General features: G+C 27.9%; 1 protein-coding gene across 2 annotated transcripts in view; it reads right to left on the bottom strand.

Moving 5' to 3' along the window:
- The window catches only part of LOC100208555 (caspase-3), a 20,134-nt gene extending 8,673 nt beyond the window's left edge, over positions 1 to 11,461 (bottom strand). The window contains exon 1 of one of the 2 annotated variants that reach the window (XM_065818787.1): positions 11,361 to 11,461. The gene's annotated coding sequence lies outside the window, so the exon portion shown is untranslated. Of the gene's footprint in view, positions 1 to 11,265 lie in introns of both variants that reach the window. The other variant, XM_065818788.1, reaches the window with a different exon arrangement.
- Positions 11,462 to 17,693: the final 6,232 nt, after the last annotated feature.

The following is a 17,693-nucleotide window of genomic DNA, read 5'->3' as shown; positions in this document are numbered from 1 at the left end:
AATAATTTAGCTCGTTTCCACTTTTTCAACAATCGCATTGCCAATGCATGGAATATGTTACCGGATGGAGTAATCGGTTCTCCAACTGTCAACAGTTTTAAAGCGAGCCTCGATAAGCTCTAATGTTACTACAGCTCGCAGCTATCCTTAGTGAAAGTTGCAATATGAGCTTCACAAAAACTAACTATAATCTGACATTCTATGATTTTTATTTTGTCAATTATTTTTACTTTTGTTGTGACAAATATATACTACTACTACTACTATATATATATATATATATATATATATATATGTATATATATATATATATATATATATATATATATATATATATATATATATATATATATATATATATATTTAAACAACTTTAAAAAGTATTCTACACAATAGAGTGCTCAATGTTAAAAAAGAACAGAGCAATTATATTAGTAGTAGAAAATCACTTAACAAAAATATTTTCCATTTCCAATGGAAAAAATTTTTGTTAAGTAATTTTCTACTATTATATATATATATATATATATATATATATATATATATATATATATATATATATATATATATATATATATATATATATATATATATATATATATATATATATATATATATAAATATATATATATATATATATATATATATACATATATATATATTATAATTGTAAACAAAAAAAAATTGTAATTGTAAACAAAAAATCAATTGTCCAATGAGTGGAAGTTGTTTATCAAAAATTGTGTGTTATATAAATGTGTTGTTTCTTCTAAGAATATACCTGTAAACAATATATTGGTATAACAGAGGGTGAATGGAAAAAACGTTTTGCCAATCATAAGCAGTCTTTCAAAAATAAAAAGTATTCAAAAGACACCATGCTGTCAAAATATATATGGGAATTAAAAGAAAAAAATATTGATGATTTTATACTGAATTGGTCTATCCTTAAAACAGCGCCTGCATATAACAATATTTCCAAAAATTGCACACTATGCCTACATGAAAAATTTGAAATAGTTACACATGCATATCAAGAAGGTTTATTTAACAAAAGATCAGAATTTCTAAATGTAGGCACGAAAATAAGTTTCTCCTAAAAAACTATAAAAATTAATGAGTTCAATTAATATTTACATTAACAACCTTTTTTAAAAACACATTAAAAAAAATAGCATAAGTAATCATTTCTAAAGAATTCTTTTTATAATAGTGTCAGCGAATTCCACAAATGTGTGAAAATTTACAGTAGGTAAGACATTAGCAACTTCCTGCAATTTACTTTTTTGTATAAATTGAAGTTTTATTAATTTGATTATTCATTTCTAATGAATCTTTGATCTTTATTGATAAAACACAGTGTAAATGGAAAAAAAAATTTTGTTAAGTGATTTTCTACTAATATATATATATATATATATATATATATATATATATATATATATATATATATATATATATATATATATATATATATATATATATATATATATATATATATATATCAGACCTCGGAATTAGGGTCGACCTTAAAGCATCTGGGTTCGGCAATTTTTCGTTAACCTTATTTCTATATTAAAAGGTGAAACCTTTGTAAAAAAAAATTGTATTGTCCTTTTGCCGACCTAAAACAGTTTAAGGTCAGGAATTTAATCTTTTCTATTTTTATTTACTTGCAAGTTTTATTGGAAAATTTTGGTTGATTTTTTATACGTAAATCTACAAGTAACATTTTCAAAGATCATTTAATATAAAATGAAAATAAAGTTTACTAGTAAATAATTATTAATTATTTTAACAATTTTATATACTATAAGATGCATATTACAGGGAAGGAGGGCATTTTAACAATTTTTGTAAAATTTTCGACCCATCCGTAGCCAATTAAGACTTAATAAAACAACGTGCTATTAAAGTGGCAAAATATTTCGATAATTTGATGCTTAGCATGTTTACTAAAATCAATATGTGATCTGCAATATAATTTATCTTGCAGAAATATTATAAAGTTATTATTTTCAAGTTGATGTTTTTATTTCTAGAATAAAAGATAAAGTAATTATTACACCCATAATTATACATACATTTGCTCAAACAGTTGATCCTTATTACGAACACCTTCACGATTAATTCTGCGGTTGACGATCTCCAACAGATTCTCGATAGGGTTGAGATCCGGAGATTGAGGCGGCCAATCAATCACCAATAGGTGGTTGTCTTGAAACCACTGCTTGACTACTTTTGCAGTGTATTTCGGATCGTTGTCTCGCTGAAAAACCCATTTTATTGGCATATTCTATTCAGCATGAGGTAACATAACATCTTTCAGGATATTTTTATACATGAAACGGTCCATTATTCCATCGTTTTGTTATATTGGACCTAAACCGTTAGCAGAAAATTACCCTCAGACCATTACATTGCCTCCACCATGCTTCACGGTCTTATGGCAGTAACGTAAATCGATGCGTTTTCCAGCCGGTCGACGTACACGGCAAATGCCATTGCTCCCAACGATGTTGAACTTCGATTCATCACTGAACAGGACAGTTCGCCATTTCTGCACATTCCAGTCAATATGAGATGTAGCAAACAGGAGTCTTTTCTTCTGGTTTTTTAGTGAAATCAGCGGTTTCTTTGCAGGGCGTCGAGAAAACAATCCGGCTTCAACAGCACCTTGTCTGATTGTTCGATCCGATACAGGCAGCTCTAATTGCTTTTGTATCTCGACTGATGATATCCAGGGATCCTTCTTGACGGATCTGACGATCTTAGAATCCTCTCTAGAAGTGGTGGAACGCGGTCTTCCACCTTTGTTATCTGCTGCCAACTTCCCCGTAGAACGATATTTGGAACATAGTCTTGATACGGTCCATTTTTTCACGCGATATTTATCACAAATACTTTTTTGTGACATTCCAGATACGTAATCGTCAATAATTTTCTTTCTTAGTTCCAATCCAAGACTGTCGGAAGCCATTTTTGCACTTGAAGTCATAAAAATAATAAAAATAAATAATCACGCTTCTCAAGGCTTACCGTGTCACATTTACCTTGTGATGATACAATAATGCTCTGAGGAACACAACGTCTTGGTTGGATGTGGACTGTATTGATGTAATGAAATACTTGTTGCATTTCACTTCTTGTATTGATGTTCTTCGATAAAGCACTTTGATAAAACTCAATTCGATAAACTGTCTTGATAATACTGACTGATTGACTTCCATATACTGACTGAACTACATGTCGATTTACATGTCTCTTATATAGTAAAATGAACCTGTGTGAACCTGTTCTGGAAGATTCTAGATGCTTCTGGAAGCTTCTGGATGCGTCTGGATGTTTCTGAATGTTTCAGGATATTTCTGGATGCTTCCAGATGCTTCTTCTGGAAACTTCTGGAAGCTTCTGCATGCTTTGGGAACTTCTGGATACTACCTTTAGTTATTAAAAAACTTCCGTGAAGTTGACACGGACCAGACTTAAGAAAATGAAACAAACCAATAAAGTTGTACTTGTTTTGTCAGCTGCAAAATAACACTTGTCAACGAAATTCTGCCTTTGTGCTGTCACCTGTCAGCTGATTGCTCATGTCATGGTATGCTATGATTCCAGGCTGCTTAACTGTTTGCTGTGGTAGTATAATTCGTTTCGTTTTTAAGACATGTAAAATTAGGAACACATTTTAGCATTGTTCGATGTTGGTTACAAATTTTTTGTCCAATACTGTATATATATATATATATATATATATATATATATATATATATATATATATATATATATATATATATATATATATATATATATATACATATATATATATATATATATACAGAACCGGCTCTTAGAGTGTGCGAAGTGTTTGTAACACACAGACGCAGCATTAAAAGGCGCATAAATATGCCTTCCTGATTTATAACTAAAATTGAAAATATTCATTTTTGTAAAAACTTAGTCATGCCCCGTATCCAATCCCAATTAGTTTTTTCTCAATGTTTTCTGCTAACCAATCAAACGAAAGTGTACATTTTATGTTTACCTCTGGACAAGATGATTATCATTGATGTTTTACTGAAATAGGTCCCCGCCTTAAATTTCTATTTTCAGTTGTGAATGACATATGTGCACAAGCAACCCAACAATTCAAAAAGCAGTTACTTGATGCTCTCCTGAAAATAGATAAAGAATCGATAAATGAACGATTTGAAAGCTTTTCAAGTACAATAGAACCGTTCGAGTTTTTGTATGATATCAAAGTTATTCATAAAATAGGAGAAGAAGACATAATTAACAAATCCTGATTACTGGAAAAAGTATTGAAAGTACTCATGGTGAATCAAAAGATGTTTATTCAGGGGATTTGTTTGCGGAACTTAATTTGTTATCACGGAAATTAGATGGGAAAAAATCACCGGAACCTGTGCTTAAATGGATCAATTATTTATATATAGTTCGACTTTTAAACAATAAGACTGTTGACTTATTTATCGACTTTTAAACAATAAGTAGTCGACAAATAAGTTGACAATTGTATTAACAACTTTATAATATATAATATCAAAATAAATTGTTTTTTAGAAATAAATTGTAATAAAAATAATAAAGTGTAAATAAATTTTTATTCGATTTTAATATTCAATATCATATTATACGATAAATGTACATACATCTACTTTGGTTTGGGCAAGCAGTCTATCAATTAAAAATAATGAATCATAATCATTTTTTTAATTTTTGACATTATTCAATTTTTAATTATTTCAATATTAGTGATTTTCTGCTAATTTCAATCTTATTCTGTTTTTGGGATTTTCAATACTATTTCTTTTTTTTTACAATTTCGGTTTGATTCTCTATTTTCATATTAATCCGGAAAGTCTCTTTTCGAATTCATTTTTTTTTCGGAACCGTTACTACCACTCTCTTTTTATATTAAATAAAAAATGAAAATAAATAAAAATGCCAAAATAAAATAATTTTAGTATTCCTAAAACACTTCCTAAAATAAAAATAATTAGATATAATTTCATATAAAACCCAAATTTTTTCTGAAAATCAATTTAAAGAGGCAAAGTATTTTATTCAATTTGAACTCAATACATACAACTCAAATAGGTTGAAATGTTTATATAACAATGCCACATCATTTGAAAAAAGTGAACTATATGAATTTATGATTGAAATTGAATTAAGTTTTCCTGACATAATTATCATTACAGAAACATGGTGGAATGATACTTCAGCAACAATCATACCTGGGTATAATTTTTAATGTGGAAACCGCAAGAATACCGGAGGTGGTGGAGTCTGTATTTATGTAAATGATCAAATTGATTCTTTTGAAGTCAATAAGGAAGTCTACAACAATAAAAATGTTGAGCAGATATGGTGTACAATTAAAATAAGCAATGAATGCATAATATGTGGCTCTATTTATTGACCAGGAAGTGATGATCTGGTAAACTGTAAAAACATAATCAATTCCATTAAAGAAAGTTACAATTATTTCTCAAGAACTAAAATATATTCTAAAATTTTGATATGTGGTGATTTCAATTTTCCATCCTTGAATAGTATATGGAATTCTGGATGGAAATATTGAAATATGGAAAAGTGCCTGCATCGCAAATAAAGAGAGACAGTTTCTGGAATGTATTGAAAAATGTTATCTTACACAACATGTAAAAAAACCCACTTTCCAACTAGATGACACAAAATTGACCAATATATTACATTTAGTGTTTACAGCTTCTCCTTTTCGTATATCTAGCTTGTTGCATATGGATCCCTTGGGAAAAACAAAAAGAAATCATCTTGTTTTACGTTTTAATTTTAATTATCAAGCACGTAATAATTGCGAAAATAAAAATATCACTACCTAACGATTATTCGTGAAAGGAAACTATGATGAATTTTCAAAATGTCTAAATGTATTTAACTGGAGTCATGAGTTTACTAAACTTGATGTTGATCAGTGTTACAAAAGATTTCTTCAAATTTATGAAAATGGATGCAATAATTTCATACCCACATTTATTCAAAAAACAACCAAAATCTCTCTATGGATGAATAAAGAATTGAAACACGAAATTCGACTTAAGCGTAATCTTTGATATCTATACAAAGCTTCTCATTTCAAAAATTTAGATCTAAAAGAAGAATATAAATTAAAAAATAAGTCATTCAAAAAACTTGTAAAGATGACAATATTAAAAATATTCAAAAAAAATTGCAACAGAATCAAAAAAAAATCCAAAACAAGTTAAAGACCATATGAGAGCAATTTCAACTGGAAATAACGAAATATCAACTGACAGTCAAGTTATTACTAATCAATTAAAAGATTTATCAATTCTGTATTTATAAACGAAAGCATAACTCATATGCTTACATGTGAAAGTATAACAGAAAAAGTTTGCCCAACCCCATTGTTTAAAAAGGAAGATATAAAAAATGATTATTAAATTTAAATGTGCACAAGTCTCCAGGTATTGATAAAATTCATCCAGTGTTTCTAAGTAAATGTGCTGACAGTTTAGCTAGACCACTTTGTATGATATTTAACTGCTCATTTTTAAGTGGAACATTGCCATGGAAAGTATTGTAAAGAACACAATAATAAATCATTTAATTAAAAATAAATTAATAATACTAGAACAATATGGCTTCGTTAAATCAAAAAATTGTGTGACAAACCTTCTTGAAACATTAGATATAATAACAGAATCGATAAATGTTGGTAAATGTGTTAATGTTGCCTTTTTGGATTTTTCAAAGACATTCGATTCAGTTCCGCATTCCAGGCTACTCTTAAAACTGAAACTATTTGGTATTGTTGGAAAATTGTTGCAATTGTGTAAAGCTTTCTTAGCAAATCGAAAACAGAGAGTTGTTTTGGGACCATTTGAATCAGAATGGGAAACAGTTTGTAGTGGGGTACCACAAGGATCGGTTTTAGAACCCTTGCTTTTTATAATTTATATAAATGATTTAACACAAAAATTGATCAATAAAGCAAGGCTAGATGCTGATGATTTAAAAATAATTGCAGTTATAGAAAAATAAAAAATAATAAACCATTCTCTACAGTATGATTTTGATATCTTATTTACCTGGACAAAAAATGGCTCATCAGTTTTAATAAAGATAAATGTAAAATCATGCATTTTGGTCGTGATAATCCGAAAAAGATATATAGTTTAAAATATGACGCTCCAGAATCAGATACAATTCAACATGAGCCAGTAGTAATGAAATTGGAAAGAGACCTAGGTGTTTATGTTTCGGACAATTTAAAATGGGAAAACCATATTAAAAAAATGGTAAGTAAGGCGGTTCGAATATTGGGTATGCTAAAACACGCAATTCTCTATCCATATGAAACATCAACAAAATTGTTATAAACGTCACTCTTTCGGCCGCACTTGAAATATGCTTTTCATGTATGGAATCCATATTTTGTTAGGAACATAGACTTAATCAAAAGGGTTCAACGAAAGCTACAAAAATTGGCTACAAAAAAAAAGGAGACAGCTAAGAGCAAAGGTTAAACAAAAATCTATCGAATAGAAGAGAAAACGTTGATTTTATCCGATTGTATAAAGTCCTAAACAAATATGATACTATCAATTGGCAACGTGAACCAGAAGTATTGGTTAGGCTAAACAGAGGGCTCAATCAAAGGTTGAGAAGGCAGTATGTTCCAAATTTCTTGCCGAGGCAATTTTTCTTCATAAACCGATTAGTTGAAAATTGGAATCTTTTGGATGTTGTCAATTCCATTTCAGTGATTAATTTTAAAACAAACTTATTAAATTAGGCGAAAAAAACGCTGTTAATGTCTAAGATCTTCTGTTGTTAAATTCTTTCTTGAGACTCAAGAACACAGCTTCAATTATTATTATTATTATTATTACTTAATACATTTATGTTTTTACTTTTATATATATATATATATATATATATATATATATATATATATATATATATATATATATATATATATATATATATATATATATATATATATATATATATATATATATATATATATATATATATATATATATATGTATGTATATATATATATGAATATTATTATTTCACAAATCTATAGTGATTAGCGTCACCTAGTATGTATGGTAAACCTAGTCCGTTACAAGCAAAATCATCCAAACTAACCGTTAAAAAAATTATCTTAATAAGCATAGTAACTAATAATTAATGCAAATAATTTTTTAAATTCTGATAAAGATATTCCATTACTAGAAATACATTTCGGACAATTGAATAACTCTACAATGGAACCCATAAGGTGTAAAATTAAACCAGAAGCATAAAATATCCGGAATCATGGCTAACTGGGTTTTTTGCCTCATTTGTTTCCCTTGACTTTGCTCAAGCATTCAATAGATCTTAAACTACTAATTGATAAAATAAAAAATTGCAACTTTGACAAAAAATCTAAATGGCTACTTAGGTTTGTCTAAAACAGGCAACAAGCATACATGTCTGTATGTATGCAACTCAGCTTCCTCTGAAACATGCAACAAATTTTTTGTAATTACAGCGTATCCGAATAGCTTCTAGTATTAAGTGGTACGCAACAAACTGAAATCTTATCACTACTTCCTTTTACTTTATTCATTAATGACATGCCTAAATTAGATCACACAACCTGCAAGCTATTTGCAGATAATAGCAACAATCAATAACTACAAAGATCAAGAAGTATTACAAAATGATTTCAATAAACTATTCTGTATTAAAATAGAGCATGAAACTAAATATCAGATACGTCAGGCAAGATGCGTCAGATTGATGCATCAAATAGAAATTTATGCAGAAGTCTGAAATTCACTCACAAAAAGTGAAATAAAAAAATCTGAAAATGTTCAACAAGAAGCGGGAAAACCTGTACCAGATCTCAAGCAAAATCACATGAAAAACTTTTTTTAACCCTAAGAATATATATATATATATATATATATATATATATATATATATATATATATATATATATATATATATATATTTATATATATATATAAAAGAATATATAAAGTTTTATAGAATTAAGTTTTAGTTTGAACAAACCATTTAAAATCAGGCAATATTCGAAAGTCATTCAGTTTCGATTCATTTTTAACCTGTTTTATGCTAGTTTTTGTTTGTATTGACAATCTTAGGAAACCTTTTTCCAAAAGTAATATCCCCGATATTGCATTGAATACGTAACTATATTTGATTTATTTATATAGAAAACAGAACTAAAATAGAGCCCTGGGGAACCCTGCAAGTTACTGTATATGGATGTGTTTCTTTTTTATTATATTATATTAGTTGCTTTCTATTGGTCAAACAACTTTTAACTCAAAGTGAAGTATTAATTTTTACTTTGTAGTATTGAAGTACTTTTTATTAGTCTCTTATAGTTAAAGATATTAAGAGCTATTGGCAGATCAAAAAAACTCCCAATGTAGGGTAAATAGTACTTAATGCGTTTGTTGTTTGATGGACTATTTTAACTACTGCATGCTCAATTGAATCTTTTTTTGTATCCAAACTGTTTTTCATACATCATATAGTTTTCTGATAAATAATTAAAGAACCTGTTACACATTATTTTTTCAAGCAACTTTGGAAAATATGGTAAGATAGATTTAGGTCTACTACTATTAATAAATGAATCATATTTGGTCTTACAAACCACGGTAATTTTTGCAACTTGTAAGTTTTCTTGGATAATACCTGTTTTAAAAGAAAAATTAAAGATGTGAAAAGAGACGCTTTGATTTTATCATAAACTGATTTTATAACATTAACGTTAGTTTTATCGAATCTAGTTTTTTTGTTAGTTTTAAGATTAATCTAAATTATGAATGAATCTAAATCTAGTTGAATTGCGGCTCGCAATTCAACTAGATTCGTCCTTAACTTTATCATAATTTTACAAATAAGACTCAAATGAAGTTGAATTCAGAGAGGTATTTGATATCCAGCATTAATAAAGAAGCTGTGTAATTTTTTAGCAATTATTGATTTATTATAAACTTTTTTTTTATATTTAAATTTTTAGTGTTACTCGCATAATTGTTTTTGCCAAATATAACGTTAATTACATTCAAATTGTTTTTTCATTTTTTTATTATATTTCCATTGGGTTGTCTCTAATGGTTGGGTTACATAGGGTACATTGTTACAGATACATAGTGTACATTTAAATAAAAACAATTTTGTGGTTTATTCTGTCTTACTAAAAAGACTATACAAATCTCGGATTGCTCTGTAGCAGTTCCTTTACTTTATTATTTTGCATTTAATTCGATAAGGTTATTTGTTTTAATACAATCCCTGATACTTTTTTTGTAAAATCTCTCATTGTTACACGCGCATGTCAAAACATTTGTCTATATTAAAACTTATTAAATAATAATTAGTCAGAATGAATTTTTTATAAATCAGAGTTATTAAATCACAGCTTTTTGCTCCATTAATAGATTTATTAAAAAACAAAGACATAAAAATAGTCAATCTTTTTATTTAATAACAAAAAGCTTTTAAAAATGTGAAATATTTGTTAAAACTTGTTTTAATGTCATAAGCATCTATAAGTTGTTTGTACTATTATATGTTTCATTATTTGTCGCTGTTGACATTTCGGTGATAAAGGCGTTGTGAGTGTTGACATCCATTGATTTTTTGACTTACGTTTATTCCATGCACCTTCCTTAACGGTAACCAACAAGGCTAGTGCAAGCAAAAGTTTTTGAAAACTTGGAGGTACTTGAAATAGACGTTCGACTTTTTTTTTTTATTAAAAGAAACAACACTTTTCGTCTTTAACCTTTAGTTTTAAATTTAGAGCATTTTTGAACTAGAAAATGTCCTTTATTTATTTTTTGTGAGAGAAATGCTTGATAGAAAAACACTGTTTGAAGCTGTTTTGTTAATTTAAAACATAATTACAGAGTTCATGGCAATGTTTTTCTAATTCGTACCTAAAGAATGTGTGTAAAGATATTTTTTTTAATAATTTCTATGTTTGTGTGAAAAAAAGTGACTGATCTTTTACTTATGTCTATAAGTAAAAGCATATCATAAGATATCTAACAGCAGACTTAAAATAATCATTTAGCATTTCTGTTACGTACTTTCTTTTTCTACTATTGTACTTTCTGTTCCGTTAAAACTTTTTACGACAAACAACTAACACTTTTTGAGTTTAAAAACAAAATACTTCGTAATAACATAAATTACCTGTTGTGAAAAGAAATAATGAAAAGTTAAGCTCCACTATTACATAAAAATAAATAATTCTAAAGTTGTATAATGGTACTGATTTTTTAACTTACCAGTTGGCAAACTTGTTTTTATCTTATATAGATATTTTCTTGTATCAAATGTCAAGTATGAAGTAAAACAAGTCTTTACAAATGAGGCGTGTCAATATTTGCTATCGTAATGAATAAAACTTCGAACTAAACAAGACAAAATATCATTCACCATTTGTTTTTTAGATACTCTTTGTTTGAGATGTTTTAAGGTAAGACGTATTAATCTTTTTACAAAGTATATCTTATGTTAAAAGCACACTTGTTAAAACGGATTAAAATGTAAAGCATGTTTTCAAGTCGCCATATATAATATACAATATCTCAGTAAATATAACATATCCCCGTAATTATATCAAAATCCTATAATTTAAGTACTAAATATTTAGACTCTTTTAATGTTACCAAAATTTTTTTTTGAATTTATATTAATTTTGTTGCCTTCATGATAATCATTTACAACATTATTTTTTAGTTATGATAAGACCAGAGCAGGTACAATACAGAAGTTATTTCATCTACCAATTTTGAAATACGTTTTGCAAGAAACGACTCATACATTCATCTTTTTTTGCAAAACAAACGCATAAATACACTTCCTTTACCTTGGTGAGGACAAAACAAATTATATTAATTTATTTAACCAAAAATTAAAAATTACAAATTTTTATAATTTTACAAAATTAGGTTAGGTGTCACTCATATAGTTAAAAACTAGTCATTGGAGTGACACCTAAATAAAATAAACAAATAAAAACAAAAAATTTCAAAAGTAAAATTAATAAATGAAAGCAAGTGTAAATTAAATTAATTATAAAAAAATAATGATAAAGCTACAATAAATTAAATAAAAAGACAAAAAAATATTAAAACACTCAATTAATAACAACAATAAAATTCATTAGCAACAATAGCACAAATAATAACAAACATTATGCAAACGAAAAGGCAAGCACAAAAACTACAAAACGAAAACAAAAATTACATAACGAAGAGGCAAATGCAAAAACTTCTACAAAATAAAATAAATTATATTTGTTACTCTTAGCGGATACAGAAAAGCGTAAAAAATTTGTAGTGAATTGTTTTTGTTCTAAGTAGTTCTTTTTGATATTTTTTTGAACATTTTTCGAACTTCTTTTCTTTTAAGTTGTTACTCGTTTTTAATTGATTGTTTTTGTTTTATTTTATTTAATCTACTTGTTCGTTTTACTTTTTTATTCATTTTCTTGTGTTATGTTTTTTTCAATCTTTTAGTTCGTTTATACCTTTTAATACTTTTGTTATTTTACTTTATTTTAACTTATCCTTTTTACTTTTTAAAGTAATTTCTTTTCGAATTTATGACCTTGGTGAGGACAAAACAAATATATGATATTTCAACTAAAAAATTGACGTCTGTTTCCAACAAATAGTAACTCAATAGCAGCTAAAACATCAAATTCATTCAAGTTATTAAAGTGTATCATATTTTCTTGCTGCTTATTTTGCATGATAATCTAACACCGTTTATACAAGTTTTTTATTTTGCTTTAATAATATTAGCTTTCAAGATTTAAAAAAGTAAAAGAGAATTGATAAATTAAGTATATCAATTAAAAACACCCTCAATTTTGGAACAAATACTTTAAAGAGGAGGTGAAACGAACTGAACTTACTAAAACGGCAATTTTCATAGCCACATTTAAAAAATAAAAATTAGTGTTATGGTAGACCGGGGTCGAAAGTAACAGGTGTTGGTTGTATCAGTGTGAATATCTCTATACATAATACAGATAGGACGCCGCCATATTTGATGATTTTTACCTACAATCGATGTTCATTAAACTCATTGTTATAAACTAATATGGATTTTTTTTATTTCAGGATGCCCCAAAATTGAATAAAAATATATAACGGCATAAAAATAGATAAAGGTAGCCAACCCCAATCTTCGAACGAATCTGCCAACAATGTTGTAGTCAAAGAGGAAGTTTCTGATAGAAAAGCTGCACAAAAGCATGGTTTGTGCTATGCGTCATTACGAAGGTATATATTAAAAAGAAAAATATCAAACGAACCTGTAAATGTTGATTACCAAGCATGGAACAAAGTTTTTACTGCTGACCACGAAATTTCTATGAAGAAATATATAATAAAGGCAGCTGACATATATTACGGATTTTCGCCGCGGGAAATTAAAAGACTGGCATATGAAATGGCCTCTATATATGAGCTCTATATGCCGTTACAATGAAAAAATAACAAATGTGAAGGGGAAGATTGGTTCAGCGGTTTCATGAAACGACATCTGAAATTGACAATAAGATGCGTCCAACCCACTAGCTTAGCAAGGGCTACAAGCTTCAATCTAGCAAATGTGAATTTATTCTTTGAAAATTACGAAAAAGGTTCTAGACAAACACAAATTTGAACCAAAAGACATATACAACGTAGATGAAACCGGTGTCACGACGGTACAGAAACCATGTAAAATTGTGACAAAAAGAGGATCTCATCAGGTCAGCGCCTTAACTTCTGCCAAACGTGGAAATATGGTTACCGTTACATGTGCAGTGAATGCTATACGAAATTATATACTCCCTATATTTGTATTTCCTCAGATTAGATACCAGGATCACTTCGTCAGAGACAATCCAGTGGGAAGTATTGGCGCTGACAACAGCAGTGGCTGAATGCAGGAAGATGAATTCCTGATATTTTTGAAGCACTTTCAGAAGTACACATTGTCATCAAAAGACAGAAAAATTCTCTTCCTTTTGGATAATCATTCGTCACATGTTTCAATTTGAGCATTGAATTATTGTTGTGAAAATGGAAAAGTAGTTTTATCTTTCCCACCTCATTGCTCACACAAATTGCAGTCTTTTTGCTGTATATGGCCCATTCAAAAAAGCTGTTTACTCCATCATTGCTGGTTGGATGCGAAATAATCCAGTAAAACCATGACCATACATAATATACTATCTATTGCTCAAACGGCTTTGCCAATAGCATTCACGCTTACTAATATTCACGCTGGGTTTAGGTGTACCGGTATTTATTCATCTGATAGACAATTTTTTTCTCAGACTTAGGTATTGCGCCATCATTTGTTACGGACAGACCGATGCCAGAAGATAGACTAAACCTAGAAAACAGATCAGTTACAGAAGACAGTCCATTGATAAACGATAGACAAATGTTAGAAGTGACACCGTTGTCAGAAAAAAGGCTACAAAATTTTGCAGATGATCCAATACCGTCCACGTCAACAGTTTTTAATCCTGAAAGCGTTCGCCCATTCTTAAAAGCTCCACCTAGGAAGGAAAACACAAGAGGAAAAAAGAAAAGAGAATCGGCTGTGTACACAGAAACACCCAAAAAGGAAAAAATCAGAACGGAAAACCGTGAAAAGGTCATGAAAATGGATAAAAACAAAACATGCAGCTAAAAAAAGGAAAGTAAGGAAAAATATAGACAGCGATGACGATAGTGACGAACGTTTATGCTTAATTTGTTTGACGCATGTTCAGTGCATGGACTGAAAAAATTTGGCACATAAGGATTCTGCACATCAAATCAATTATTATGTTTGCAAAAATTGTGAATCTGAATAAAAGTTTAATACTTTATAAAATTTTGATAAGAAGTTCCTAAATATTTTTTATGTTACGGGATCATTGAGGTTTATTTTTGTTTACTTAGTAAGTAATGTAGTAGAGCTAATTTCAATGTTAATCTTTATTCTTAAATTATAGGTTTCGATGTCGTTTTTTGTTTTTTTGATTGACTGTATATTTTCTTTATTACTTTTTTAAATATTTTTTGAGATATCGTTTTTCATTTGTAAAGGTAATAAGAGAGAGTCACAGTTAATTTTTTGGATACAAAAATACTTAAATAGGTTAAGTGTCTCGTTTTTTTTAATTTTTTTTATAATATTTTTACACTTCGAAATATTTTTGTTAATCGTTTAGTGAAATAATTCACATTTATATATTTTTTAGAATTTATAGATTTTTTTCATTTGTTGTATTGTCTTGAGGGTATAAAAACATAATATATTGGACCTTGTTTGCTTTATTGTTCTATTAATAGAAAAGATTAGTTAAAAATGTGTTTTTTAATGAATGCCCCTATGGAAGGACCAGTAATTCCTTAACAGCCTGTCTTGATACAATTGACCCCAAGAGGTGATTCAACCGCTCCGGAGTCCGGGACGGTTGTATCACTTTCCCATTTTGTGAACAATTTATTTAAATGTGAACTAATTTGATTTAAGATATATAAATAAATAGCTAAAACAATCTTTTGAACAAATTTACGCAGAATAATAACTACTTAATTTAATTTAAGAAGCCTGTTTATGTAGGTTAAATATTTGGCTTGAAATATTCAACTGAAAACAATAGGTTTAATGCAACGTTTTTTTGTACGCCGTATGTAACCCAGCATAAAATAAACTATATCTCATAAACTTATAACAATTGAGCGGAATTTCAATATACAGGAAAACAAATAAATAGTTTTAAGAGGATTTATAAATATATAAAAATCTAATCTGTTAAAAGAAAAAAGTATGTCTAAAAATGTGACATTACAAAAATCAAAATGTCCCGTAAGTAACAATGGAATTGCCCATATATATTTAGTTTTGAACAAATCTAATAACATTATTTTGTATATAATGAAAACAGTTTTTTTTTCTTGCTTTTATTGTGTTTTTTTTTTATATACAACTCAATACTATATTGCTATAATACAATACCCGTGTAGCTGAATACATGTACAATTTCCAGTGTAGCTAAATACATTACATTTCCAGCTACTACAAATATTTTATATATTTTTATTGTGTTATTGTTGAAGTCAGAGTTAACCAAAGATGGGTCGTCGTTGTAAGCACCAAGTGATTGTTGGTGTCCAAAATAAACTTCAAATAAGCTATTCCATAATGTAGTAAAACAGCGAAAATACTCTATATTTTAATATAGTTTAATTCAAAACTCATTTCTTAGGCAGAAAGATATGCACTATGTTTTTAGTTTCATTTATTTAGTATTATTTTATTTCTCTATATACTAGTTAAAAAATACAATTAGAAAAAGTTAAAGTATAATTTAAATACTTAATAAGTTGATAAAAGATTAGTTCTTTTGAAAGTTTCAAAGTTGTATTTGTCTATATTATTTGTAAAATTGTATTTGTCTATATTATTTGTAAAGTTGTATTTGTCTATATGATAAGTTTTAATGTTGTATTTGTCTATATTATAGATGCTTGCTTTATTTATCGTCTTTTTATTAATTTCCTTCTATTTTTTTTTACGATTTTATAAAAAAACAGTAAGTAAGTTTAATGATTAGTTTATAATTGGGATAGTGGCTAACATATTTAATTATATACATAATTATTTCAACTGCCGGCAACAGAGATAAAAGTCTAGTACTTCCATGCCGGATTTTTTTTTTTATATTCTATATGTACGAAATCACAAAATTTCTTTAACTCAGTTACTCAAACTGTGTAGATATGAAAACACAAAAAGAGCGTTATACTGGAATACCATCCGCAGCAGATTTAAGTGTAATGTGCACAACATGTGCATTACAACCAATGCCAACATTTTTAACACCAAGTTCTTGTTTGAGTCTGCTGTAATCATTATTTTTGGTAAAAGATTTCTACATATGTTCGACAACATTTGTAGTGTAGTCCAAGATCATCTATTGATTTTGGCCTAGATTTTCTGAAATTTTTTTTTTTTGCTCCAACAATATTTGTGCAGTATTATCTGGAAATTTAATGATCCTTAACAAGTTCTTTAGGACAATGTAACTACATCTGGCAATTTTTCATCAAGCCCAATAACATCTGGAAGAATTTCCTCCAGATGTAATTACATCTAAAAAAAATTATATGTAACTATATCTGGTTGAAATAATGCATTATAGTTTAATAATTTCATAAACTCTTGTAGTTATGTTTAATTTTTTTTTTTTTTTTTTTTTAAACATGTTTATTTTACAACTACAAAGTATTTACAAGTAACCAATCACAGATTGGCGGTAAAGATATACAAATATAAATCATAAATATAAAGTTCGAAATATACGAAGTAAATAAAAATATAGTTGCATACAATTCCGAGATATGAATAAAATAAATACCAATTACAACAATATAATAACGTGTACGTAAAAATATTCCGAGAAATATATCTCTATAATATTCCAATTAAAATCAAAAAAAATATAATAAATAAAAATAAATTTACTGATTTTTTGAAGAAGAGTTTAGATGTTTCTATAGTGTTTAAGAGTATTGTTGTTTCAAACGGTATCTTAAAGTTGCCTGTTGCTTTTGTATTGT

Source organism: Hydra vulgaris, chromosome 15 (genome assembly GCF_038396675.1).
Source record: "Hydra vulgaris chromosome 15, alternate assembly HydraT2T_AEP".
Lineage (NCBI taxonomy): Eukaryota > Metazoa > Cnidaria > Hydrozoa > Anthoathecata > Hydridae > Hydra > Hydra vulgaris.
The sequence above is the reverse complement of the archived record's forward strand: the minus strand, read 5'-3'. Positions and strand labels throughout refer to the sequence as shown.